Here is a 15,169-nt window from a genome sequence, read left to right as displayed (position 1 = left end):
GGTCCTTGGCTATAGTATTCTGTTTCTTCTGCCTAATTGAAATAAAATATCAGGCAATTTTCCCTTTAAACAAAGAAATTTCAACCTTGCCAAAAAATGGGATTCTATTAAACTAGCCCCTAAACTGGGCTGTCTCCCAGACATAGCCCACTAAAATGTGTATACTTCCAACTCTTCTAAAATGTGTATACTTTCAACTCTAGTCTGACCAAGTTTTAACAAATTTCAGGAGCTTGGCAGTTAAGAAGAGGGCCCAGGAACAAATTCCAACCAAAGATTTTTTTACTGTTCTGCAATTACAAGGGGTAGCAGTGGTTTGGGGGGAGTTTTTTCACCACTCGTGGATGGGGGAGTCCAATCCTAGTGTTGGCAGTCATGAGCTCGAGAATGTGCATTTTATACCTGGAGCTGGTAGTGTTTAGGAAGGTTGAGCAAGGTTAGTGATTTTTTTCCTAGGGAGTTAGTGTCATTTTTTTACCAAGTGGGATTCAGTAGATCCAGGGAATCTTAATCTTGGATTAAAGATGGCCATGTTATTTGGGCAAACATGACTTTTCAAACTAACCATAATAATTCCACCCTGGCAAGATACCTTCTTCAAACAGAATTACCAAGTTGAGGTAACATTATCTAAAGGCTCATGGCCACATAGCTCATTTGAGAGAGAGAGGAAAGTAATCTCTGAAAAATAGAAAGACAGTTGCCAGCCAAAGTTTGTTTTGTATGTTATAGCCATTAAACTCCACACTAAGTTCTGTCACACAAAATCAGAGGAGTTGGATATGTTATGCTAATATAGGATTTATCCTACCTTACCCACGGCCTTCCCCCCAAACTAACTACAAGCCATTAAGTACTATCCAAAAGTAAGCTAGAATAACTGTTGCTATTGATGGATTGAGCTCAGACAAACACCTCTAGTTTTGACATAGATCAGTGGCTTTCTTCTTTCCAATGAGCTGTACACTTCATGAGTTCTATAAATCATGGTTCTGAATGGTATGCAAATGGCATACTGGCACTTGCTTTGCCTCCTCTGATTCTCCCAGACTCTTTTGGGGGAGATTTTGAAAGTTTGAGATTTTGAAATCCCATTTGTTCTAATAGAGAAGACATTTATTTGAAAGTCAATGAGTTCTGGATTTTGAACTAATCCTGACAGATCTGGTCCCAGGTTCTAAGTCCAATGTAACAAGAAATGAAAATGAAAGGATGTCTCTGGTTTTATACAGTAACCTTTTGAAGGTCTTTGTAAAACAAAATTTGACAAGCAGGGTATAGATGAGTAGAAGCGAGTTGAGAAAATCTGCAAACTATTTAGGGATAGAAGAAGCTCAAAGGGCTGAGAAGAGGTACTGGGAAATCAGTTAAACATGGCTTCCTGAGCCTCAAGTGCTGACTGCTTTTTGGGGGACAGGGGAGTAACTCCAAACCTACCCAGGCTCTACCAGTTAACGAGGTGGTCTTTGCAACAATAAAGCCTACCTAGGCGGTCCCTTAATCCCTTTGGGCAAGACAATTCCACACTTACTCATTTTATTTGTTCATATTACTCTAGACATTGTGTCTTCCCACAGCTATACTAGGCTCAATTATTTTTGTTTTTATTTTGTCGAGCCTAGTTGGCATTATTTGCTCATATTTTATGACAGACGCAGACCTGTCTCTTCTCTTTGCTGCTCTTTTATTTTCTATACAGTTTATATTTATGAAGGATCCAGGCTGGTGAGTGAAAGTCTCATAAAAGTCATCATTATTCTGTGCATTTCTCTTATATTCCTCTCTTCCTTCATTCTGTATCTCATTCTGAATAGACTTGTCTTTTGACTCTTCTGATCTTTAATATTCCTCATATTTTATGAAGCACACAGATTTGTGTGATAACGACTCATCAAAGTCATCATTATTCAAGACATTGTCTACCTGTTCTTCTTCTCATTCATTTCACTCTTCATCATTCATAAATAATGCGCAGACTTGTCTTTCAACTACCCTATTTTTAAATTTCTCATGTTTTATGATGCACGCCAACTTATGGCATATGATAAAACCCCATAAAACTTATTATTCTACATTTATCAGCATTGAGCTCTCTTTGTAATGTATGAGGCCTTAAATGTTCTAAGATTTCCTGTATCTTGCTGCATTTTCTCCCATTATTTACACACTCCGTGTCATCTATTTTTCACAAGAATAACTCTCAGCTCCTTTCATTCCTGGATTACTGGTACTTACGGTAATATTTGACCAACATCAGTCATCCTGTGTCAGTGGAAGTTGTCTAAATTTCAAGACAGTATTAAAGTTTTCTAATTTGCAGTAATCTTGATTGGCACTGCATGCAGAAATCTAGGGAAAACATCTTCCTAGGCAAACTCTCCATTTCAGAAAGAAAGCTCTTGAGGCCATTTGCTTCCTGAGGCTACCACTGCTCCAGATGGCCCTGAGGGAGCCTTCATATATCCTCCTGCAAGTATGGTACACTCTGTGCCACTTTGCTTAGCTCAACTGCCATTCTGTGCACTACTGGCTTCTAAATTCAATTATTCATAATTGTGGACGGTAGCCTGGTAGGTACTTTATTTTTCCGGAGTCACACACTCACTGAAATGTAGTCTCTCCTCCCCACTTTACATTGTCTGTTTGGGTTGTGCTTCTTATATCCAAGGCAGCCTATATAATTCATCTTTTTCCTAGTTTAGGTCCTTGTTGAAGGAGAGAGCTCGGTATGGCGGGGGTCTGTCTTTGGTAGTGTCACATCCCACCTTCTGGGCTTTTCATCATTCCCATTGTGGTTCTTCCCTGTTTCCTCACCCAGAGGGTTTCCTCAAATCACCATCTAAAGGAAGTATTCATACCTGGCCTGTCCTTGGGTCATCTTGGGGAAACATCTTGAATTCTTAAATTTTTGCCATATCAAACTACCCTCATTCTGAGTCCCGATCCTTCAAGGACCCGTCTTTTTCTGAAACTTTTTTCCCATTAAATATATGGGACTCTCCTGAGCCTTTCTTTTTTTTTTTTTAAAGATTTTATTTATTTATTGGACAGACAGAGATCACAAGCAGGCAGAGAGGCAGGCAGAGAGAGAGGAGGAGGAGAAGCAGGCTCCCTGGTGAGCAGAGAGCCTGATGTGGGGCTCCATCCCAGGACCCTGAGATCATGACCCAAGCTGAAGGCAGAGGCTTTAATCCACTGAGCCACCCAGGCACCCCATCTCTTGAGCCTTTCAAATGAGCTAAAAGAAGGCTACTGTCTGGACCGTCATGAAGCTGGCCCTGCACATGTGTAAGGCAGGTGTGCACCCTGTGTGACTGTCTTTGGTGTTGGTTGTGTGTGCCTGTTACTGTACCCTCAAAGGCAGGTACTGCCTGATTTCTATCTTTGCTTGGTGCTCATTCTTCTTTGATTCACAGACATGGTTGGGATGCTTTCCTTCCTTGAACCTAAAAAAACAAGAACCTCTCCCTGCTGTTCTGGGTTAGAGCAAGAGAACTTGAACTCAGATGGACCTGACCTATGTGACTTTAGAAACACGTATGGGGATAGATCACCCCTAACAAGTGTCTCTTTTCCCGTTCTCTGGAGAACACAGGCTGCTGCCAAGCTGTCTACTTGCTGTCGCTATGCTAAAGCAGCAACCCCAAAGGAATTGCTTCTCCCTTTAACTAAATGCTGAATCCTGTAGGTATTTGGAGCTTGGTCTGAAGAGCAGGGCACCCTGGGAAATGCAAGTCAGAATATACTTTTATTTAACGAACAAGCTGCTTGTTAGACTGTTCTGATGCGAAAGGTCTAATTCATTCTGAATTTGCTATTTTCGTGGCATAGTCAAATTATCCCTAGCCTTCAATAAACTCTTGGTTCCATTCTACTCTTTTCTTATTTGTTGTCTTTTGTCTTCAGTGTCAAATATCCAATATTCATGCAACACCTCAGGCAAAAACATTAACCTCAAGCACAAAAGTTGGTCTGAAAAACAACACTGAAAACTAAATTGCTGAAAGAAGATGTAATTTACTGCACTGTGTTTCTGATTAAAATCTTTTGCAAGGAAAAGGTGGCCCAGGGTAGGGAAGTTATAACAATTTGCTTTAGTTGCTAATAGGAGCATAAGCATCCTTTGAAAGGTAACATTCAAAATCAAGGTCCTGGCCAGCAGGGGATCTAGCAGCAGTTGGGCAGGTTAGGTTGCTTTCTCCATAAGAACAGATGAAAACCTCTCCAGAGCTGACAGTTCTGGTGAAGAGATAGCATTGCAAAGGACTGGGCTGAGAGAAGCCACGAGAACGAGAATGTTGTGCTCACTAGCGCTGGAATTCTGCTCTGTAAATTCCTCCAGGAGTCCTTATTTGGTTCAAGTCTCCAGGGAACAGAAACGTGCTGCACATAAGGTGTGGTTCAATGGTTCTCCTGTCATCTCTGCAGGCTTATTAGACTGTGAAATTCCACAGCTGTAGATGGTGTCACTTGGGCTGAAACAACTTATCCACTGACGTCATGCAATGAATAAAGGATCTTCTCTTTAGAGAAGTCCTCACATCTGGGTACTGTGATCCTCGTCCTCAGTCCTTCCTGGTAATCCTTCTTGTGTACAGATCAGTGGTTCTCAAACTTGATCACACACCAGAATCACCTGGAAGGCTCGGTAAAAGCAGTTGGCTGGGCTGCCCTGCCCCGGGTTTCTGACTCACAGTTCTGGAATGGGGCCCCAGAAATGTGCATTCCTAGCAAGTTCCCAAGTGATGCTGATGCTGCCAGTCTAAAGACCGACAAACTTTGAGAACCACCGTTTTAGTGAAAGCAAGACTAGAACATGGTTAGCCAATGAAGAGCTAGGAAATCCTCAAGAGGAAGGTACAGGACATAAACTACACAAAGGCAGGCAAAATCATTAACTGGTTCACCATCGCACAGTTATGAAATAAATCCATGAGGCATGAACTTGTAACTCCTTCATATAAACCTCTGGAGAAGAGTCTGCCAAATTGTAGTTTGGGGGTCATGCTGAAACTGTCATGACAAAGTGGAGGTTGGACAACAAGATGAACTGTAGGGTCTCTTTCAAATCTAGAGATTATAAAATGAAACAATGTTTTAACCTGATTTATCTGTCTCAAGTAAATGTCAATTTTTCCTCCACCCTTATTATTCTCTTTAGACAGTGCTCGGATGCATGTTATCACACTTGTCCTCGCCTGTCTTGGGTGAGAGTTATATATGTGTCTGCCTTTTCTATTAGATCATCTACTCCAGGGCAAAGACTGTGATTTTCCTGTGTCCTTCCCGGTGCCTGGTGTATATGGCACCTGCTCAAGAAAGCTATGCAGAACTTCAACTCAAATATTTTTATATGAAGATGTAAGATACTTGCAATGTACCCTCACAGCACCACTTCAAAGATTTCAGAGACGACTTTGAGGTTCCTGCACGGCAGATGCCTTACAATTCCTTTATTAGAAGCCAGCATTCTGGATTGCGCATTGTGAATTTCTCATCATGAGAGTTTTGTTTGATAATTGACTACTTCGGGGAATTAAACAGTAACCCTGTGACTGGGAAGAATGAATGGATAGTTCTCCTCAAATGCTTAATTTATGAACACTAACCCCATTATTCCTTTATATATCACCATATAATTACAACGTGGTATTTCATAATTTAAATACATTTGAGGGTTCTAATATTCAGATATTTGGGGGGTTTTCCACACAACACATGCTGGGTTTTTGATATATGTTATCTAACCTGGTACAGCACCATGCAAACATTTAATGTTATAGCATAAACCTGTTTTCATGTTCTGAAAATGCGAATGCAGTGAATGTTCATATGCAATCGCAATAAAATCTCATTAGTTTTTATTTAAATAGAGCAGGCTGATTGAATCCCACTCAGTTGGTCACTAGCCCAAATAAATAATACCTACTAAATGGGTAACATTAAAAGCAGCTGGAAGCATTACCCATCAACATTCGAGGACTCTGGGAAAGGTGGTGCTATTGAAAATGCAGATAGCTTTTTAAGCAGAATTATTTTCCTCATGGCTAGTGATGTTTCAAGTAAAACAAAATGGGGGCACTCACCCTGAGGACGGTGGCTATTTTCCCATCTGCCCTGGTAATTGCTTGTCAAAAGCAGGCTTGCTTTGGATGCCTGAGATCCCCAAAGTAATGGGAAAAAGATCAAGTGTTTTGAAGCAATAAGAAAACTGACGACACAGTCACATTTTCAGGACCACGTAAGTGCCAGATTGCTTCATTTAGATGCATGATTATTTTTGTCCGGAATTTGAATCCTGAAATATTTGTCCTGCAAGCCCTTGCAACTCTTGAACAGTCCTAAGTTCGTTTTTGTTTTTTTTTTTTTTTCCTGTTTTACACATTACTCAAATGGTTTCTTTGTAATCAGCTCTATGGGGTCTTATTAACCTCATTAACCTTTCTTGTCACTTCTCTGCGACGCTGCTCTTCAAATAATGACTAGTCATTAAATATAGGGGAAGTCTGCCTAGTTGGCTATAGCCTGGCCGGGGAATATTCTTCCGATTATTTTTCCTTCCACAGAGGAAAATGTGGAGCCAGCTCCACCCACACCAGTTGGAGTTTTGGCTCACTACTTGCCCATTGTGACTTTTCCCTGACCTATCCTCAGCCATCTCACAAGTTGCCATGACAGTAAAATAACCCAGTAAAATGACTTTTGAATTATATCTTTCTAGTTATATTCTCTATGTACCCCAGTTTTGTGTTAAATATATATAATGTATACAAATATATAGACAAATTTGTGTCAATAAAATATTTATGAAGCACTTATTGTGGGTCAGGTACTACGCTGAGTATTTTTCTTATTTCATTTAATATCCGTATCATCTTATTTCATTTAATTTCCATTCGCCTCATTTTAAAAAATAAGGAAACAGATCCAGAGAGGTTAAAAATAATACAAAAATTGCTCAAGATAACACAGCTAGAAAGTGGTGGAGTGATGGAGGCCCTTTGACCTGGATTCTGAGCTATACTGCGAATCTTTCTTAAAATGCGGCTACAAAGGAAAAGAAAGTTGGAGCTTACCCACAAGGACGGTGCTTTTGCTATCCATAGGACATCAGTTCCTGTTGACACTGACGAACTGCTGAGTACTTTCTATGTGCAGGGTGCGTAGTGGAGATGAGCCATCCCCTGTCATTCATTCCTCCTCCCCAAACTTGCATTCACTCTACCCTCTCTCAGGACAAATTGAGATGATAGAACCAGCTAGAGACACGGCAAGCAAATAGTCTGGCTAAGGAGTAAGTCACAAGGATTTGAGCCTTTTGAATTTCTTAATGGAGCAGTAAGATGGATAAAATATTAGAAAATACCTATCCATACTGAGATAAGCTATAGACAGACAGCTCCTGGTATCACTGATCACAGCTATTAAGCATCTCAGAGCATTTGAGTTTCAAAATACCACAGATAATCAACTGAACAGCCTTTTGAAGATCTGTGCTCTGATTTCTTTTTATTCTTCATTGCCCAGGAACATTTGCAAGGAAGTGAAAGTCACACGTTCTTTCTCTTTGGTACCTGTAGGTGTTGACTGCTGATTTCAGGAGCTAGTCAGCACTATAAATCTGGGAACCTTTAGCACTTTGTAGCACTTTGTAATTTTTATAATGTGTTTTTTAAACTTTAGCATCAGACAAAAGAGTTGTCTGAAAAATCGGGAGATCCCATCTTCACATGCGTAACACCTTTCATATCAATGAGATCAAAGTGCTTTATTAGCAAGTACCAACAATCTTCCTTCCCACTTAGGACAACAACTGCAGAAGTGATAAGCAAAGGAGGTTGCTCAGGACAAGTAATATGGTAAGACAAATAGAATCACAGGGAGCTGTGGTGGAGCCAAACCACACCTGGGACTCCATTTGCAAATATGGGCAGATCATGGGCAGTGGCTCCCTTCAGAAAGAAAGGTGAACAAGAGACAGATTTTCAGATGCTGATGCTGTAGAAAGAGCTTCCCCCAGTCCTTAATGTATTCAAGTTATTCACTAATTGTTGCACTGTGTGTTTATCAACCCCTAGTTGCGTATCTGGTATAATGTTTTTCATGTTCCTAGACTACAACTACACAAAAACCTGCCATTAGCAAATAGACTTGGAGGTTCTTAACCAAAAGATGCATGAGAAAGTTAAACAAAAAACATATGGATTCAAATTTGTATCTCAGCAAAATCACAAATGGTAATGTTACAGACCTTCTGAGGGTTACCTGTGTGTAGACTCAATTGTGTGTTGCTTCCATGAATGCTTGAATACCATAATAACACTGGATTTCCTTAATAAATATTCCAAAATGTAAGCTTTTCTTGCCTCTTCTTCCTACTTCCAAATCAGCAAGTGGTTTCTATATATTTAATCCAGTTTGGGTTCAACACTAATTGATGAAGATCTGCTTTTTTTTTTTTTTCATGACTAAACAGTCTAGGGCTGTTGCTCATTTCTCTTTCTAGAGGCTATTCAGTTTGTCCGAAGTATTCAAATTTTCTCAGTGTACTCCTAGAGGACAGGCACCCCCATTGCCTTATCAGGAAAACCTAGTACAGTAACCAGTGTATAGTAATTCCTTAAGAAAAGTTTGTTTTATCTTTTCACATAATGTCACAGAATCTTGATTAGTGGGTCTCTAAAAGTCTCTGCCAGGCCTTGGCTTGTGTGACATTCTGTTGTATAAGGGCCCAAGGTCATCTGAGATATAGAATGAATGCCATGAGGTCTCTGCTCGAGTGTCATTTCTCCAGAGAGACTTTCCTGGACCACTTGGTCTAAAATGGTCACTCTCTGTCCCTAACCTTTCTTTGTATCAATTGAAAGTACTTATACCTATCTGATATGTACCTTTTTTCATTATCACTCTTCCTCACAGGACTGTATGGGGAAGGCCCTTCAACTGCTTTAGCTCAGAGCCTAGGACAGTGCCCATCATCACATGGATAAATGAACCAAGTAAACATTGTAATGGTCATCGATCTAAAGAGTGAAATGATTAATCTTTCTCAATGAGGATTATCTTGAAACTGTAGGATCCATCATTATAAATGATGCCAAAGTGTTGTTAATGGGAATTTTTTCATTGTGGGAAGTGAGAGTTTTTTTGATGATTGATTTTTTTTTTACCCATTGAATTCATCTGTTTAATACAAACATTTTAAATTGTAGGAAAAAATTACTTATAGCTCCACCTTTCAAAGGATGGAACTTCTTGCAAATAGTTAAGTTGCTTACGGTCCAAATAAGCTTTGTGTTTTCCTTGCAAGTCATCAATAGTCTCCTGTTTGTGTCAATTTTAGGAGCTCTTCATGCTCACTTAAGTTAATTAGTACCATCTCTGAGCTACTGCTGAAAACTTCCAGATCAGTCTCACTTCTGTCATTGTTTAATGACTTTGTTTCATTTTCTAGAATACCTCTTGTCTTACATCCATTTAGGTTCAAAGTAGTTGAACTCGAGACCCCAGAGTTGATGAACTCCAGGCTCCCTCAAAAACCTGATATTTCATAACCTGCAGAACTTATTGCAATATGTAATTAAGTTAATTATTTTTGCATTTACTTGATGTTTGACTGCCTCTACCATTTGATCATAAGGGGAGTTCTGTGGATAAATGTTTGTCTCTTTTGTTTCCTTTCGTTCACACAGTTCCCGGCACACAGTAGGTACTCAAATGAGTGAATATCTATCCTTTTAACTTTTCAAAACATGAGCTCACATCAGGATATTATACTACACTAGGGACAGCAGAGGAATTTATCTCTTCTAGAAGAATTTAAAGTCCTTGGTTACTCTGCAAGTACTAGTATTTCAATAAAATACAAATTTCAAAATACAAATTTCAAGTTTAGTATTCTTAAGTCTTAAGTCCTACTCTCTATTCAAGATCAGCCATTTCTGTATCAACAACCCATCTTCCTGGAACCTTCCCCCCCTTAGCCTCCCTCTTGATTCAGTAACTCATTTTGCCATTCACAGGATTTCAAATGGTATAAATTCCCAGCTCAACTCAGTACAGAAAAGCATGTTTTATTAAACAAGTTATGATAAGTAATTATGGCTATGACCAGGTATCATGAATAATCAGGAGCATGAATCAAGGTTTTATTATTGAGTGCAGTATAGTAAAGGAGGGGGGAAGGCCTGTGTAAGTAGAGTTTGCCAAGAATGCCACGCTCAAGGCACTGGAGTACCTCAATTTGTCCTGGGCACTTGTCTTTGTTTTTCTCATGAGATGGAATAATGACACATACCAAAGTAAGCCAGTTAATAGCAGCCTTCACACTGGCTTCCTGATATTGCTCCTTATTTTCTAATTTTTTCTTGGTTCTAAATTTTGATTATCTAGCCCACTGAAGGCAGAGAAGATTATTGATGCTTATACAAAGTTATAAATGATGTCAATTATGAGTAGGCTCTTAGAGTGGTGGAATGGTTCATAAGGTAAAAAAAAAAAAAAGTAATCACTTTGCTACTGTTAGATAATCACTTCATCTTTTATGAATTTGTTCCTGTGCTATTTGGAGAATAGTAATCTTACCTTTAGGCTGGTTCTAGGTTTGGGAATTAACTTATTTGAGGTCCTAATATCATCTGTGTGTTCTAGGCAACAAAAATGAGTTTTTCATGAGCAAATATGAGAAGGGCACTTCAATATTACCACAGCTAAATCACTCACTCATTGTTGACTTGCTTTTTGCTAGGTGCTGTGTTAGAATCTGAGGGTATGGTGGTATGGTATATTAAAGGTGGCCACAAATTCTTTGATACTTCTCTCATCAAGAGGGGGGAATCTATGTCTTCCCCACTTTGAATCTGGGCAAGCTCTGTGACTGCTATAACTAACAGTAAGTAATGTAAGTGACATTGTTAAAATTTCTAGACATGGGCCTTAAGAGACTGGCATCTTCTATTTTTTGTCTCTTGGAATGCTCCCTTTTGGAGCCCTGAGCCACCATATACAAGGCTGACTTCCATGCCAATATGAAGCACAAGTAGAAAGGCTGTATGTAGAAAGAGAGATTCTTGGTTGCTGTACAGCTGTTCCAGCCCCCAGCTATTTGAGATATCCTAGCTGAGAGCCCAACCATCATGGAGAAAAGACCAGGCATCCTGGCCACGCTCTATGTGAATCTCTGACCCACAGAATCATGAAATATAATAATAAAATTTATTTTAATCCATTACATTTTAAAGTAGTTTTCTACACAGCAACAGATAATCAAAACAAGGAACAAATCAGACTTGGTCCATGTCCTCACAGAACTTAAAATTCAGCAATTAGGACAATACAGAGCTAATTCTGGGTATATCCCAGAGTAGAGCAAGAAACTGAAATATAGCAATTTCATAGAAAGTGGAAGAAGCCTACCATTGTGTTAAACTTCTTTATTTTGTGGTCTGTTAACGGTGCTGTTATGTGCTTAATGCTGTATTAAGTTTGGTCGCCACTCTAGAACTTCTCAGTTAAGGGTAGGCATTCCAACTGGAATGGGCAAAAGAAGCTGCCATAACTCCACCCAGCCCCACTGTTGCAAATTCTTAGATATCTGAATTGTTCTTAAAACTTCTAAGTGATAAACACAATAGTCAAATGCCTCTCAACAGACACACCCTTCTCATAGAAAGTGGACATTTTGCTTCTACTACAGCGGGCCCTGGATTAGCTGCTTTCATGGTTGATGAGCTGAGCTACCTGAGGTTAAAATCCACTGCCTCAAGGGAGCCTAAGGTACGAGGCAGAGTGGATGCCAACTCTTCACAAGGTAAACACAGGTACTCTAGTAAGGGTGGAAATATTGCATTACTGTGATTTCCAGTTCATGTCCAGTCACTTTTTCTCTTTTTAAACCAAGGTACTAAAGGCCCCAGATTAAGTAAAATGATAAGATTAAGTATTTAAGGACCCTCAGGGAAAGAGATTGGAAAGAAAAAACCAAACACTTGAGGTCTTTCCAAGGAAGGCTACAGAAGCTATGTGGTCCCGAGGTGACAACCCCAAATACCAGCAGGGCCAGGCATGCCAATGGAAGAGAGGGAAGTGAGCCAGAAATAAGGAGAACAGCGAAGGGGGAGCTAGAGTGACATGTCATAGCCCATCCAGACAGGCAGTGGCCCTCTGCTGCACAGCGCCTATGCTACGTTACGCCTACACTACGCCCATGGGTGCAGAGATGCCCAGCTTTGTAAATTTCCTAAGGAAGGAACACATTTCAATTTTTATATGAGATCTTCTAATTTCAAAATGTTGGGCCGAACAAAATACATCTGTGGGATGATAGGAAGCAACCTCTGATGTAGATGCCTGACATGGACTGATGCGGGGTCAGCCTCTCACGGCTACAAAACAGACAAATGAGTTTGGCCAGACCTTGCTGTCAGCGGTTGCGCTAACCCTGGTAGGATTTTGTTTTTTAAATGCACTTCTCCATTAGTGATGGCGAGTGAAATGTCTGGCTTTGCAAATTACTGCTGTCGTTTAGTTTAATGTACTCTTGTTTTTACATATTTATAAAAACCTTTTACATTATTAATAGTGATTAAATGCTTAGACACTGAAGATCAATAATGCTTCTGTTCACCTATTTACATTATTAAAAAGTAATAAGTCATACAGAGCACGTATAATATGTGGTTTACTTTGTAGTCATGTTTGGAGCAGATCGAAAAAAGTGAAAGAAACTCAGGCTATCGGGTAAAATGTACATGGGAAAAAAACCAGTAGCTGGGTTGGGCTTGCTAGAGATGTGACTGTGCGCAGGTTACATGCTCACAGAGACATTGCACTCTCATGGGGCACGGGAGGTACCCATTTATGGGCTCTCACATGCCAGAGTAGCAAACTTGAGACAACAAAAAACTAGTCTCACTTGGATGCACAAGGATGAACAGATATTTAACCTTTGTGCGTCCTTGCAATAATTAGTCACCTGCGTGCCACTGTCTTTAGCTCTAAAAGCTTCTGATGGTGGCAACACTCAACAGAGAGTCATCTGTGGGGTCACACTTTGCCAGCAGGCAAATGAGCCCCTTGACAATGTTCTCTTTATCTGCTTATCCTTCTAGATCTCAGTTATGTGACAAAAGCAAAAAAGCAGAGTGGGTCACCTGATTTTGGGACAGCAATGTTCTAGATCTGTCTGAAGAGTGCAACTCCACAGCCAGGGACGTCTAAAGGCTGTAAGTCTTTTCAGGGTTAGCTAGCTCAGCCTTCTAAATAGCCAAAGGGGCTGGGCATAGTGGTTCAGAGGTCAGGCTCCCAGTACCAGTCTGCCTGGGTTCAAATCCTGGCTCTGACACTCGAGGGTTATGACCGTGGGCAAGTCACTTACTTGGTACCTTGGTCCTGGTTTCCTCACCTGGAAAGTAGGCATAATACTAGTGTCTACCACGTAGAGTTTTGGTAAGGATTAAGTGAGATAGCCCATGTAAATGCTCAGTAGGAGACCTGACACACAATACATGCTCAAGAACAATTTACATAGAGCAAAGGGCCCATTTTACCCGTCATTCAATTGTGTTCTACCAACAGGAAGTTCATTAGCACTGGTTTGAAGTTTGGAAATAAGGCCACTGAAATGCATTAAATGGAGCTGGATTTTTAAACACCACTTGTTTTGTGTGTGTGTGTGTGTGTGTGTGTGTGTTTTGACCCAGATGTAAATTTTCCAGCAGAAATTAGATCTAAGTCACCAGGTTTATTTAAGGACAAGTTGAAATTGGGCAGTTGTGGTGTAACAGAAAGGTTACATGAGTTGCAATGCTACAAACTTGGTAGCTGTGTGACATTGGGCAAGTTACTGGATCTCTCTGAACCTGTTTCCTCTTATATAAAGTGCATGAATACAAACACCCACTTCACAGGCATACTGTGAAGATAAAATGAAATTAGGCATGTCTGAGGACTTTGCAAATGAAAAGGTACTATTTAGGTGTAAGAGCTTGTAACTATTATTATTTATATGTGATCGGGGTCAGATTGATTTTACCCAGAGTGACACTGCAGGTGTTGATCTTTTAGGGGAAAAAGAATGAGATCGCTTGTCCTCAACTCTATCCTTTGGAAAAGGCCTCCACCTTTTCTGACCCATTCCTTAGGTCTCTAATAGATGAGACCACTAGATAAAGGGGACCTGTCGGTTCTGAATTCAAATGTGACCTGCAGAGCCAAATGATACCTTGGAGCATTTTACAAAGGAATGAGGACAACTCAATCAAACCAGGAGGAGAAGGGCCTTAGCTAACACAGGTAATCGGTTCCTTTGCCCTGAAGCTGAACCGTAGGGGTGCAAGTCTCTCTTGGCTTTGCAAAGTTCATGGCTCTGATGCCGTCCTGCTCTGGATCACAACGACTTGTCTCCTGCTGCTCTCAGGCCTCTCCCTTCACTTGAGTTCACAGAGTCATTTAACAGACCTTCATGTCATGGGGGTTGTTATTTCTTCCACTTGTTTTTTTGTTGTTGTTTGGACTCATTTTCTCTGAGCAGGGACAAAGCTGCAGAGAGGTGACTTCCCTCTACCTTAAATAGGAGAATGGGGGTAATGGCTGCCTTTTGTTCCTTTTGGCCCTCTGTTGTAAAATCCCTAAGTCTCCACTACCTAAATAATGACTTTGACTACAGCCCCTCCGAAAGTTATCCCACAGTTGTTACTGTGCTAGGAGAAACATTTCAGAATGGGGATGACTGAGTCTCTTGGGAGAACTCAAACTTCCACCGGATGCCCTGGCGGAACAGGCCTTTCTGGTAAAGTGCTGGCATTTGGGTTTTGGGTTCTGTCAGACATGTAAAAGGTCACAAATGCCCAATAATTAAAAAAAAAAACAATAAGGAAGTTTTAAGTTTCAGTATCAGTTCTTGTATACAGTTTGTGGAAAGGATGCTTAATATTTTACATTTCCATGCACATCTGGATTTTATCCTTTTCTACTTTGTATAGGTCCAGATGGGGTTGTCATTTTTTTGGACTGTCACTCATATTAATATAATTTTTTAATATTAATATAAATTCTTGACTGAGCTTTCTCTTGGGGACTGATCATACCCACCAGCATTCAACAAAGTGGTGGATAGACAGGGGCTCCTGGACAGATACTTTGCAAGATTTTTTGAATTCCCATTTGTAAG

At 40.2% G+C, this 15,169-nt stretch overlaps 1 protein-coding gene across 3 annotated transcripts in view; it reads right to left on the bottom strand.

The window, feature by feature from the left end:
- TENM1 (teneurin transmembrane protein 1) overlaps positions 1–15,169 on the bottom strand; it is an 805,114-nt gene that overhangs the window by 145,831 nt on the left and 644,114 nt on the right. The window lies entirely within an intron of this gene.

The sequence above is a fragment of the Mustela nigripes genome, chromosome X (genome assembly GCF_022355385.1).
Source record: "Mustela nigripes isolate SB6536 chromosome X, MUSNIG.SB6536, whole genome shotgun sequence".
NCBI lineage: Eukaryota > Metazoa > Chordata > Mammalia > Carnivora > Mustelidae > Mustela > Mustela nigripes.
The sequence above is the reverse complement of the archived record's forward strand: the minus strand, read 5'-3'. Positions and strand labels throughout refer to the sequence as shown.